Genomic DNA, 14,203 nt, shown 5'->3' on the forward strand with positions numbered 1-14,203 from the left:
CCCCCCCCCCGAGATGGCAGTGTCGGGGGGGGGAAGTCAGCCTAGCTGGGCTGTCTATCCACCCCTCTGCCCAATCGCAGTGCCAGGGGTAGGGAGTCAGCCCAGTTGGTCTGACTCTGGCCCCCCCCCCCCCCCCCCCCCCCCCTGATGGCAGCATCGGGTGTGTGGAGTCAGCCCAGCTGGGCTGGTTTTCTTCCCTCCACCCAATGGCAGCACTGGGTGGGAAGTCAGCACAGCTGGGTTGCCTTTCTGCCCTCCCGCCTGATGGCAGCTCCAGTGGTGGGGAATCAAACCAGTTGGGCTGTCTCTCTGCCCCCCTGCCCAATGGCAGTGCCAGGAGTGCCACCCCCAACCAAATGGCAGTGCTGGGTGGGAAGTCAGCCCAGCTGGGCTGACTCTCTGCCCCCCACCCTATTACAGTACCCCCCACCCGATCGCAACACTGGGGAGAGGAACTGAGCTCAGGCTCAGTTCCCTTCCCCTGCACTGTTATCGGCTTCCTACAGCCCAACAGTGGGAGACGGGGAGAGGCAGGGATGTTTTCCTGGCTGGTGCTGGGAGCACAGCCCTGGTTCTGCCCTGTCTCTCACCACCTCGCTCCTGGCTTTTTGTTTCGAGGATGTTTTGAAGCCCTTCATTTCGATTCAATTTCACTGTTTCAAGCTCAGAATGAGTCGAAACAGTGTCGAATCAAAACAGCCAGTGAAATTTCTCACAGCCCTTGTTGGAGACCTTGATTAGCCTTTAAGGCTAACAGGTGTGCTGGGGAAGGGCACTGATGGGCCATCAAGGCTCACCTAGCAAGGGCAAGGTGGAGATTGACAGGAGTCAGGAAGAGCTAGCTGGCATCTAAAAGACCCGGGGCTCACTCTGGACAGCATCCCTTCCAATCAAACAATTATATCAAGGCATGGCAGAGGAGTAAGAAGGAGAGGGCACTCTACAGCTGGAGCAGGGCAAGGGTTGTATGACCACGACGGGGTGTCAGAGCCACTCTTGGAGCACAAACCTGGTGATTAAAGCTTCTTTCAACTTCTCTTCTGTCTTTAAGTATATTACTTTAACAAAGGAAACCGTATGCCCCTGTATCATGCCTTGATTACTGCTCTGGCTGTACTCTGGGAGCATACACAAGTTATCTTGACTTATCTCACAATTACACAGTTATACTCATTGTTTTTTGTGTGAAATTTGGACAAGAATACCACCAGCCTCATCATTTACTTGTCAATGTGCCTTTGATTTTGCTGGGTATCGTCTCGTAAAATCCTTATAATGACATTGAGGTTTCTCCCACAATATTATACATAGTGACAAAGAAACTACTTGTATCTGTAGCTGCCAATTCTCACCCATAATTATGCTTCTGGCAATAAGTCTGTCAAGCTGGATACATTAAAAAAATAGAACATCTGTGTGTTTATTTTCCCCCCTTAATTCTTGTTGTTGCAGCTAAGGGAAACCATCTAGTATTATCTTAATGTATTTAGGATACTAATGTGGACCCAAACTTGTGTTTTTAAATTTACGTAGCCTGTTCAATATGGGCTGGGGAAACAGGGAAAGGGTGTCCTTGCATGTATATAATTGTTACATTTCAGTAGATTCTATTTTGATCCTCTATTTTATTGCTTTTTTGGGCTCAGGTGTCTCAAACAAAAGCATCTGTCATGGTATCTCAGAACGTTTTCCCTGAAGTATGAGCAAGATGGTGGGATAAATTCATTAAACTATTTCAGATCCTGAAAAGTTGCTTGTGAGATGTCTAACTTCCAGGTGACTGGCCATCAGAGTGGAATCCTGAACCCAGTGTTAGGCACTTAGGCTTCACTATGCAATGGAGAGAAGAAAGCTTCAGAATGGGGTCCAAAACAGTCAGTGCATCACAGAGGAAGCTGTGTAATGCCAGCAAGCTCAGCATGAACCACCTACGACTGGCCAAAAGGGCATGCTAATGATAAGGGTGAAAGTCCTGCCCCAGTGCAGGCCTGCAGGAAAGTCCACTGGAGATACACAGACTAGAACTGTCCCCTGAAGGTAGGATTCCTGCCTATGCCCTTCCTTTTAAAGAACTGAGCAGGGTTCAATCTTCTCTTTTGGAAAGGAAGGACATGTGCCCTTTCATATAGTTTAGCCTAGTGGTAAGAGGAGGTTAGAAGGTGTTCCATACACTCCTCAAACTGAGACAGTCAAACTGAACATTTTGACTGCTTGGGATAATGATGTAACCACCAAGCTGTAAGCTAATTCGGAGTGGATCACTCTTCAACTTGCCTGTTGAAGCTCCACAACTGAGCAAAATAGAATTAAAGATACAGTGGATCAAAGAGAGAGCATGAGCAAGAGAGCACGGTTCTGTAGCTTAGTGACTATGTCACTCATCTAAGGTGGGTTAGTCCTGGGTTCTTGCTCCTACTCCAGGACTGTTTCTATATTTTACATTATATAGTTAAGGGATAGAGTACAGAAACAGGTGTGAGAGCAGAGATCACAAGCCAGCACCTTTCATCCTATGTGAACACCTTAGCAATTAGACTACAGAATGACATGTCCTCCTATACTACCTTTCTCTGACCCAGTGAACCTTGAACTCTACATTTCACAGATGTACAGATTCAACAGGAGAGATGGAAAGTGACCTGCTCCCCACACCCCTATACACAGAAGTTAGCCTGTGGCTGGTGGTTAGGGCAGTGTCCTGATAAATGGGAAATATGGGTTTAAAACGTTTTAGTCTGAGGAGGGAACAGAACTGAGATTCTGGACAAATACTCAAGCCCTTTGCCATTATGCAAATTGGGAATACCACTCTCTGTTCTGCTGGTTGTTTTTTAAAAAGAAAGCATTCGCTGCCACTAGTTTAAAGCCTAAACTTGACAGTTATGTTAGGCAATAGGCATGTTCTCAGAAGGTCTGACTGATTTGAGCCATGTAGGGTGCCTAGGCAGAATAATGTCTAGTGTCTGGATCCTGATCAAACTTGGGCATGAGATTGGTACACAGCTTCTCAGTACTGCAGTAAAAACTAAGGCACTTCTCTGCACACAGAGAAATAGATCTTTCAGGCATTTAGGATACTTTAACATCAGAATCTCTCATGTCAGTTGGGCTAAGGTTTCTGGGATTAAGCAGCAGGTTAGTCAGGATCTTCTACATTGCAGCTTTGGCAGAACTTAGTTATCTTATGTCTCAGTTTAAGCTCCTAACTTTTGTTTTGAATTGATATCAATATTACTGTTAAGAAGAATCTTTCCCTCCAGGCCCTGGTTGCCTTGAATGTGTTAGCTTGAATGAATGTGCACAGTCACGCATAGTTTACTAGTGGGGAATATATTTTCAACAATAATGAATACAACAAAAGACTTCTAAGAGTTTGTTGTTCCTGATGAATCTGCCAAGTAACAGGTATAACTTGACCTAGCGTTTAGTCTTCTGCCTGGGTTTTCCAATTTGCTTAGAACCCCTACTTGTGTGTTTAGAAACACATTTGATGCCGATTGGAACTAATTCTCCACCACAGTGGGGGGAATTCACTTACATTGCTCTGTGCTAACAGCTATAAGCAGTGATAATTAATATCTCTTAATTGCTTAATTAGAGTAAAAAATTAGACTCTGTCATATGTGGAGATTTTTATTTTAGAGGATGACTAAACTCCTTATTAACACATTAAATCATGCAATCTTGCCTATTGAATCTATTACAGAGTGGGAAAAAGGGTTGGTATTTCTTCTAATCTCCCACTCTCCTCCCAACCTCCCCAATTCCTTTTCTCTACTCATTGCTATGGCCCAAGGACATTTCTTATAGCAGCTGAAGAAGAGCATTATAGTGACTTCCTATCAGTCCTATGCTGTCAATGATAAATATGAATCCACTGGTCTGTGCCAATTCAGGGCTGCTGATATGCTCTTCTTGACTTTCCATCTATTCCCTTACCTCTGGTGGTCAATCATTCTTAAGATCAACCCTGTCTCTTGTGGGACATATCTACCGATACTCTGTAATTTGTTAATTCAATACAAGTGCATCTAGTTCTCTGTGCAATACAATCAACACTAACATGATATGGTTCAGTTATCCCCATTGTATATTACTTATGAAAGTGCATCTTCCATTGTTAGTAGGTGTACTGTTTTCTGGAATGCAGATTCAGTTTTATCTCTGGTTTTCTTTCCTTTAGCCCTGTATATCTCTCTATCTGCTGATCTCTCAATGTGTATGTCTCAGTTTGTTTCCCTTACAAATACATATTTCCCTTGACATCTCTTTTCAGTTGTCTGTGTCTGAATCTCTTTCTGGTCTTTGTGACTTTTTATTAAGTTATCTTGAGAAGAAGATTGTTGATAAACAGAGTGAGCTACATGGTAGATTTTAGTTTTCTCTTTAAAGTATTGCTGGGGTCCAGGCAGGAGAGGATGGCATGAAAGGTTTGAATAAGTGAAACTCTTGATACCATATTCTCCAGTAGGAGAGATGTCCACAGACAGACCATGTAGGGACCCTCAGGAACTCCCTCATGGGCTAAGTACAGAAAGTCAAAAACCTCAAGGCTGAATCAATTCAGTCTTTGCAGGTTAGTCTAAGATTGAAACAGAAGTGAACAGACATTTACTTTTGATTCGGGAAATGCAGCCACATGCCTGCAGTGGCTGTAGCCAGAAGCCAGGGGGACACTAGTACATGGCTCTTTAACTGTGTGTTCACTTCCTCTTCCTGCTGCCCCTGAGGATTTGCAGTCCAGAATTACAGCAGCAGGACTGTGCAGGTTTGCGCATCACTTCCTCTTCCTGTTTCCAGGTGCCTCTGCGATTTGTAGTCCACAGTAGCAGCTAGCAGTAAATTTGAGCGGGGGGAGGTGTGTTTAACCCCCCTCTCTGGCCCCAGACACTAGCTGGTGTTTGCCTGGTTGGGGGGCAGTCCCCCCCGTAGACTTGGCTGCATCCCCAGCTGGGCCCCTCCCCCGCATCCTTGCCAGCCAGCCCTCACTGCTCCAGCTAGAGAGCAGAGGGACAGGGCCAGCCCTGCTCTCAGGAGTGGACAGCACAACCCAACCTGTGGGCATGCTGGGATGCTGGGGGACTCTGATTTAACTGGAGCCAGGAAGGACTCTGGGACAAAAGCTTCATAAACTGGTTTGAGCCAAATCATTTAAATCTGATACTACATTCAAGCAGGCTTATCTTAAACCAGTTTCAGCCATTTTGAAACTATTTATGTTCACTGAGCTTCTATTATGTTACAGGTTTAAACCAGTTTCTGATCACTTCAAGTGGTTTACGTGTAACTTCTGTCCCTAGCCATAGTGCCCAGAAGTGATCTTTATTGGGCTAAAAATCTCTGATGGCCCACAAAGGGTAAGTCACATAACTAGTTCATCTATGAACTGTATCTGTGGGTATACAGGCTGCCATAGTGTACACAGAAGAGATGTGGATATACCATACTCTGCCATCAGGTGGGGTGAGGAGTGGAATTCATCAGAATTCCCATGGAGGTCCTTGGTGCAAATGGCTTTATTTAGTGTTTGCAGAAGGGACTGAATTTAGGCCTGGGAGCAGTCACATTTAAGAAGACTCAGGGCCAGATCCTAAACTTGTAGAATTAGATGGTGCTACTTTGAAGCTGTCTGGTATCTTATAATTATTTTAGTGAAAATGAAAATGAGTAGCATACGTTGATTTCTTTTCTATTACCAAAAGTTTTACTTTCCCTATCGCTCTCCTGTGAGACACACCTCTTCTGCCTCAAAGAGAAGAAATCCAGAAAAGCATGAGTCTCTCTTACTAGGTAATTAACTTTCAAATCAGTAGAAGAGATCTGAAGACTAGCATAGGGCTGGTAAAAAATGTAAATGATTTTTACTTAACAAAGGCATGTGAATGAATAAATGTGTGACAATAGGAATTGTCAGACAAGGACATGGAAAGCATTAAAGGCTGATAAAGGCAGAACAATTCATCATAACAATAGTATCTTTAATTCTTGGTAATGTTATGCTGAGTTGTTTGAATTATATTTTGATTTTTGCCATCAAATGTATCTTTTCATACATAAAACTAAGTAATTTTAGCTGTTAGAAAAACAACATGGAGCCCTATTTAAACCAGTGTCACATTTAAATAATGAAAAAAAAAAAGATATGAGGAATCTAGAAACATAGTATACCTGAATCATCTTAAACTTCTGGGAACTTAGAGCAAGTTATACCAGGATCCTTCTGAACCTTGCCATCAAAATTTGCACATATAGTCAGTTTCTGCACTCACCCTTTGTTAATAATGAACTAGTTAATATATTACTGAAAAATGATTAATGGAAGTTTAAATTGTTGATCCATTCTTTTTGACAGTAAAAAGGCCAAAATGTTTACTTATAGTCATGACTTACAGCTGTCAAAATGCTCATTCTTGGTGTGTTTGTAATTATTAATAGCACATGTATATAATAAGCTAGTAGGATCTGTTAATCATTTATCGGCCCTGAATAATCCATTTATAAATGGAACCTTAATGTAAAGTGAAACTATTGCTACTCTCAGTTCTACTGTATTATCCTGCTATCCCTTTCTTTAGAGAACATGGTATCCTTAAGGCAGCTGTAACTGTTGACAAGGAACTGTGGTGGAAGCAGTGCTCATGTCTGTGCTACACTTAGCTTATGGCTAAGAGGAGGACTTCATTTTTCTTGTCTTGTCACTGACTTAATCTTTTGCAGTTTTGCACCAGTCTGCTTGAAATGATGAAGTCTGTCTTGAACCAAAGCAAAACCCCCTCAGTTTTCAGGCTGGTACAAAGGTGAAGTAACCTTTTCAACTTCCAAGAAGGTAAACAAGTCAATTTTGTTGAGGTCACCTGACCCCAGCAGTCTTTCCTGTTCAAGTACAGTGGGGCTGGACCCGATGATTCTGTTACATCCCTTCCAGTCCCTAACATTTATGAATCTATGATAGCACTTTTAGATTAGAAAAGCAGAGGTAATACACTGTGTATTGGAATCCCCAACAGAAGTTTTATGCTGGAAGAGTATGAATATGGTTTCCTGCACCAGCCTGAATAATGAAAAGTTCATAGCATTAATGGTGACCAAGGAAAGATCAAGCCATGGAATAAAACCATCAGATTTCTGCAGGGGTTGCCTGGACAAAAAAGAATGCACATAATCCTAAATGAAGCTGTTCTTTGGAAATTAGATTTAATTAGAAGTCATATAAAATTATATATCCTTATTCTTTGCCTTCCCTTCAAGGTGATCAATACAGATACAGATCAATTGTCAGATTGATCAATTGTCAGATACAGGTTTTTTCTCCTGCAAATAATACTCTATTGTGCAAGATGTTGGACAGCATCCTCAGTTTCTTCTAATGGTAGTGGGGCTCAATATTTTGTAATCCCATAGTCCACAAAGACCCAGTGGCTAAAGCAACAGGAAGGAGGTCCTATCCCTTTTTGTTCCAGGCTTTGTTACTACTCCTTTCTTGAGAGATCCCTTTTAGACATTTCTTCATTTTGCAGGATTTTGATTTTTACATAATGCGTCTACACATATGCTCTGGGGCAGTGGTAGGGGCACTTTAATTAGAGCAGCTCAGTTTGACAAGCTTTAGTTAAAACACCCTTGCCACTATTTTGAATCATGAGGACACTGACTACATGAGATGCTGAAGCTGCTAATTAGTATACTCCAGGAGACTCATTTAATTGAGTCTGTTCTGTCATGCTATAATTATAGAGTGTTAGACCAGGCAGTCCCACACACCTACAGACACCCATAGACTAGTAGGGAAGGTCTAGCCTTGATCTGGGCTATGAGCAGAAGCATTGCCCCACTGCTCCTTCTCCCCGCTCCTGTCCAGGAGGGGAGAGAGAAGTGGGGCAATGTTTCCTGTTCTTCCAGACTACGGACAGAAATTATACATAAAACAGTATAAGTGATCGGAAACTGATTCCAATCTGTAACAGAATGGAAGTTCAGTGTGCATAAACTACTTTCAAAATGCCTGAAATCAGTTTAAGATAGACCTGTATGGATGTAGTATCAGACTTAACTGATTTAGGTTAAATCAGTTTATTGAACTCCTGTCCCAGATCCCCTCCAGATTCAAGTGAACTCAACAGTTCCCCGGCATAGCAGGATGCTTTGTACCTCCCCCACAAACCCCACCTTGCAGGGTGGATAGGCTAGCCTTGACCCAAGATTTTTGCTCCAGCCAAGAACGGAAGTGTGCTCTAGTGCCCTCTGGCTTCTTACCTAGGCCACTGTAGGCATGTTGGCTACTTTCCCAGAACCAACAGTGAATGTCTCCTCACTTGCTTATCAATTCAATCTATACAGCATAGACTAACCTGTGAAGATTGAATTGATTCAGCTTCAGGCTTTTGACTGTCTGTACTTAGCTCCTTAAACCAAGGTGGCCATGATAGTCCCAGCATGCATTGTATACATTTGGAGGGAATAGAAGTCCAAGAAAGAAGGAAGAATAAATCTATTGCCATCTCATTCTGCTTCAGGAATGTACAGTTAATAAATAATCATGTTTTCTAAATTTATAGAAAAGTTAGAAAATAGATGCAGCTATAGGATATTTTTAGCTGTCTTGATAACCATCTTTTCCAGACTTAGGGCTAGAGTAGCCCACTATGCACCATCCCTTAACTCAGCCCCATCTTGGAGCATCTTTAGGAGGTGCTATTCCATAGAGATGCCCCCCCCCCCCCAAAAAAAAAATTACAATTCCTTCCTTCCATCTTTTTCAAACATTACCACAAATGATCTTGCCACCACAACTTGCTGGCAAGTGTGAATGCAGGATATGATAGTTTCATAGTTGTTAGGGGCTGGAAGGGACCTTACAGATCATTGGTTCCAGCCCCCCTGCACTTGGGCAAGAAAGAGGGCTGGCATCAAATGACCCCAGCAGGATGGGCATCAAGATGTTTTTTGAAGAGTGCTAGGGTGAATGACAGTACCACTTCGGGGGGGGGGGCTGTTCCAAACCCTCAGCACTTGACTAGTAAATACGTTTTTCCTTATGTCTTGCCTGAAACGATCCTCAATCAGCTTGTGCCCATTATTTCTTGTCCTCCTCTGGGGGGCCTGGGTGAACAGATGCTCCCTCAGGCCCTGATGTATGCCACTGATATACTTATAGGCTGCCATCAAGTCCCCTCTGAATCTTCTCTTCTCCAGGCTGAACAGTCCCAAGTCTTTCACCTCTCCTTGTATGACCTGGTCTCTAGGCCTCTAACCATGTGCATGGCCCTCCTTTGGACTCTCTCAAGCTTCTCCACATCCTTCCTGAAGTGCAGTGCCCAGAACTAGAAGCAGTACTCCAGCTGCAGTCTCACCAAGGCCAAGTAGAGAGGGAGGATGACATCTTTAGCCTTGCTTGAGATACCTTGGTAGATGCGTGCCAGTGTTTGATTAGCTCTGCCAGCTATGGCATCACATTGGTGGCTTATGTTCATTTTGTCGTCTATCACAACATCCATGTCTCGTTAAGATGTTGTGCTAGCAAGCATAGCACTGCTGAGCCTGTAAGTGTGTTGTGGATTATTTCTCCCAAGATGGAGCACTTTGCATTTCTCTGTGTTAAACGACATCAGGTTGAGTTCTGCCCACCTTGTGAGTCTGTCCAAGTCAGCCTGTATTGCCAGCCTGTCTTTGAGTGTGACCACACTCCCTCATAGTTTGGTGTCATCAGCAAACTTTGCTAGTTCACTTTTAATACCCAAATCCAACTCATTGATGAACATGTTGAAAAGCACTGGTCTGAATACTAAACCCTGAGGGATGCCACTAGTCACTCTCTGCCATGATGACTCAGTTCTATCAAGCAATACTCTCTGGGTCCTACCATGGAGCCAGTTACCTAGCTACCAGACCATAAAGCAGTCAAGGCCACATTTTCCCAATTTTTTCATGAGGACTTCATGGGAGTCAGGTCAAAGGCCTTTTTGAAGTTCAGGTATATGACATCAAACTCATATCCCCCATCCAGGTGGCAAGTAACTTGATCATAGAAGGAAATTAAGTTGATCTGGCAGGACCTGCCCATAACAAAGCCAGGTTGGCCATCTTTCAGAGTACTTCCTTCTGCTAGCTTGTCTATAATGGATTCTTTGATAATTTTCTCCAAGATTTTACCAGGGATTGAGGTCAAACTGATTGACCTGTACTTTCCCAGATCCCACTTTCTCCCTTTCTTAAAGATAGGAACCACGTTGGCCTTCTTCCAAACTTCTGGGAACTCTCCTAAGTGCCACGAGTCTTTAAATAACTTTGCCATTGGCTATGCAATGACATCAGCCAGTTCTTTTAGCACTCCCAGGTGTAGTTCATCTGGTCCTGCTGACTTGTAGATATTTAACTTTTGTAGGTGCTCCCCCACAAGATCTATGCCAACTATGGGAGGGTGGTCACCCAAACCATGATCATCCTGTATCCTGTCAAGCAGGCTAACACCCTTGGACTGGTGGAATACCGATGTGAAGTATTCATTCAGAAGTTCAGTTTTGTCCTGAGTGTCATTTATCAGCCTTCCTATTTCACCGATCAGGGGCCCTATGCTCGATGGAGTGTTTGTCTATAAAATATATAGGCTATAGACTATGTTCTTCCTTCCTGCTCTATGGGATGGGAATAAACAGATTCCCAATACCTGTTTACTCTGAGAACTGGATCAAAAATGTTCTAGTAGACCATCTAGGAAGAGAAGGGAGGTTCATTCTCCTTTCCTAGCTGATGAGGGCATAGATCAATTCAGTCTAACCCTTACTGATTGTCTCTTGTGTTAAAGTTTTCCTTGTGTTTACTGTTTGTGTCTCACCCTCACTTCTAATTTCCACAGTTATAAATCAATTTAGATTTATTAGCTTTCTGCACAAAACTCAAGTAGCCTCTTAATAATAATTATCATTATTACTGATTAAAGTTGCATTATTCATGCCAGATGGAGTCCCCTTCCTGTCAGCCAGAATGAGTTTGTATTATGTAGTTATAAGGTGTTTGTGATCTAAATAAACAGATGGCACAATGTGACTGCAAATGATATGCTGATGATGTCAGCAACAATGGTTTCCAGGCATAATTGCTTTAAATGAACTCTAATGCAGCAAGGATTTGAGACTTTTTAACAAGGTAGCTGGTGTATACAGTATAATTACTATACAGCATAATCAATAATGCCATCAACACTATAAGCATTAGTAGTGAAGGTTGCTTTTGAGAATATAGTCCTTACAACTTGCTCCCTTTAAATCATTGTCTTCTTCCAGGCAGTTAACATATTTGAAGCTAAAAAATGTGCCATCAGGTGAATAAAAACCCATTTTTTCTTTGAGTTAGAATCCCAAGTTCCAAAACCTTAGCAGAGGGACATAGATATTTTCCTCCACTGACTTTTCCAAACTATGTTCAGATAAATATATGTTATATATCACAGTATTACCATGCTTGCAGACCTAGGGGTTGGGAAAGGGAGCTGCATGTTTTCTCCAGGTAAAAAAAAACTAGAAACTTTGATAATATGCTAGGGACCTAGGGCTATATTATTCAGTTTAAGGTTGAAGCAAAAACAAAAGTAACTTTATTGGAATGTGCATTCATTTGATATATTACATACTATGTATGAAAATTACAACAAACTAGTAAAAAATACTCAAATATGTTGCTTTCTTAGTACTGTAGTTATTAGAATTAAATGCACATCTCTTACAGATTCATAAAAGAAAATCAAGCCTTCTTGAGCATCTTGATAGTGTATCCAGTACTTCACTGGAAGTTATTTCCACACCTGATTTAATGTTTTTAGCTAGAGTAAAAAATAGTCTTCAGAGCTGTAAAATAGGAATTACATTGACAGGACCACCTAACAGAGAGTGGAATTGCAGAAGAAAGGATACCTTGATTATTGGAGCACTAAAACAATTTAAAAAGGTGAAAGGGTCCTTACCACTTGCAGAATGAAGAGTTTAGAAGGAATTGGGTAGATTATAATAAACCATGAAGTCAAGTGACTCTTCACTGCTGCCTGAATAGAAATTCTGCTGCCACTGCCACACAGTTGGTTTTAAACTTTGGGTGGACCAAGAATCAAAGGGGCGGATGCAACTGCACTACTGAACCCCCCTGGATCTGCCTCTATTACTAGGTAGGACAATTAACACATTAACAGAAAGATTCCTAATGACTCCCATGGGATCCTGGGTCTGATAACAAATAGACATTTGCTTAATACATTTTCTAAGCAATACTTTATGTGGAATAAAAGAATCAAAGATGAGGACAGATCAGTTTGGTTATAAGGTCAAGTGAACTTATATGCTGTCCAGAACTTTAACAATGCTTTAAGCAAGTTTCTGCAGAAATGACTTAGTGATAGATCTAAGAAATATGTGCAATGCCTAAATTTTAGGAGCTTGGTCCCTAGAGGAATGGATTCCAACACCTAGAGTTAGATGCCTAGGCTTCCTGTACAGTACATGAGTAGTTATCAGCTAGAGGTAGACAATAGGAAACACTTAACAGAGAGTTCTGTCTGAGATTCTTTCCCTCTGCAAGGCTGAGGCCCTTCCATCCACTTGAGATCCAAAGCCAGGAACTCATTCCTGAAAGAGTGTGCTTACAATTTTTTTTTTCCACAGGCAGAAGAGGATAAGCTGGTAATAGTTGTAATGAGGCTGCTCACCTTTTAGATAATTTTTAGTGGTAGAAAACTCATTTAAGAAGTGCAAGACTTGAATTCAATTCCTTTCTTAGCTTGTGGGATTCAAGCTCACACCTCCCACCTTCCAGGTATGCCCTAACTACTAGGCATTAGGTGATTAAGTGTGAGGGGCATATTCAGGGAACATATATGTTGTTCCACAAGTTATCCATTACAGACAGACAACAGCCAATGGGATAGAGTATCAGCATGTCGTTGGGAGGAGGGAAGGGGGTTGGGATTGCTATAGAGTCTCCCATGGGCCACAAATCCCTTAAGGAGAGCTTCCTGCAGGGCACAAAGCTGTACTCCTACTCAGTCACAAGGTGGTGCTGCTTTTCTTTGTCTGACCATCCGTACTTGCACCCAGCCTTATTCTGATGAATCATAGATTGTTAGGGACTGGAAGGGACCTCGCAAGATCATTGGGTCCATCCCCCCTGCACTAGGCAGGAAAGACAACTGGGGTCAGGTGGCCCCAGTGAGGTGACCATCCAGTCTCCTCTTGCAGATTTCCAGGGTAGACGATTGCACCACCTGTGGAGGGAGTGTATTCCACAGTCTGGACACTCTAACTGTGATGGATCTTCAATCAAACTCAAAGTTTCTTAGTTTTTTAGACAGTTCAATTTTTTTTGGACTTCACAAACAGGCATTTTTACCCTTTTTGTATAGACTGTCCATAAATTTACAGACAGTTACCAACCCTGACGGAAGTACCTAGTGAGTTTAGGCAGCTGCTGAGTAGTGGGGGTAGAAAGGATTTGTAGTAGGGATTTCAGTTTGGACTTAGGTGGCTAAAGATCACCTAAGCCTTATTTTAACTGCCTAAGGCCTTCTTTAGATTTAGTTTTTAGTTACAGTCCTTCACCTCTTAGGAGTGATCTTATTGCTTTTATTTATTGTTGCAGCATTCAGTTGTTTTGGTGTACCGTTTCTTGTATGACATCCATCACTAACAAGGAACTATGTGGTTCCATTTAGGGCATCCAGTGTAAATCTTTGTGTTAAAGGCCTAAAATAGTATTGAAAATATACTTAAATATATACAGTTTGGTTTTCTTATCCATATGATAGCATTTTGTCTTAAGATCTACAATTTGAATATATTAGACCTGTCTGAAGTGGCTAGTATTCGCTTTGGACTTGGATTTGGCTAATTTGGGGGACAGTGATTCAACTCGGTGATTCGAATCACTGTCCCAAATCGATTCAGCTGAATCAGCCCTATGCCCAGCTTGCTCTCCTAACCCCATCAGTGGCTGCCCCACCTGGCTCCAGTTCCCAGCTCTTTGAAAAAAAAAAAGCCTGGCACTCACTGGCTGTTGCCATGCAGAGGGGTGATCCCTGCTGCCCCCCTGTGCTGTGTGGGGATCTCTGTCACGAGCCCCCCAAAGCCCCAAGGCTGCTTCAGCAGCCAGTGAGTCTGGGGCTTTTATTTATTTATTTATTTTGGAAAAGAATCAGGAGCTGGGGCCAGGCAGGGCAGCCATG

At 42.4% G+C, this 14,203-nt stretch overlaps 1 protein-coding gene across 1 annotated transcript in view; it reads left to right on the forward strand.

Moving 5' to 3' along the window:
- ERBB4 (erb-b2 receptor tyrosine kinase 4) overlaps nucleotides 1-14,203 on the forward strand; it is an 819,609-nt gene that overhangs the window by 458,310 nt on the left and 347,096 nt on the right. The gene's annotated exons all lie outside the window — the stretch shown is intronic.

This window comes from Alligator sinensis, unplaced genomic scaffold, assembly GCF_000455745.1.
Source record: "Alligator sinensis unplaced genomic scaffold, ASM45574v1 scaffold730_1, whole genome shotgun sequence".
NCBI classification, from domain to species: Eukaryota; Metazoa; Chordata; order Crocodylia; family Alligatoridae; genus Alligator; species Alligator sinensis.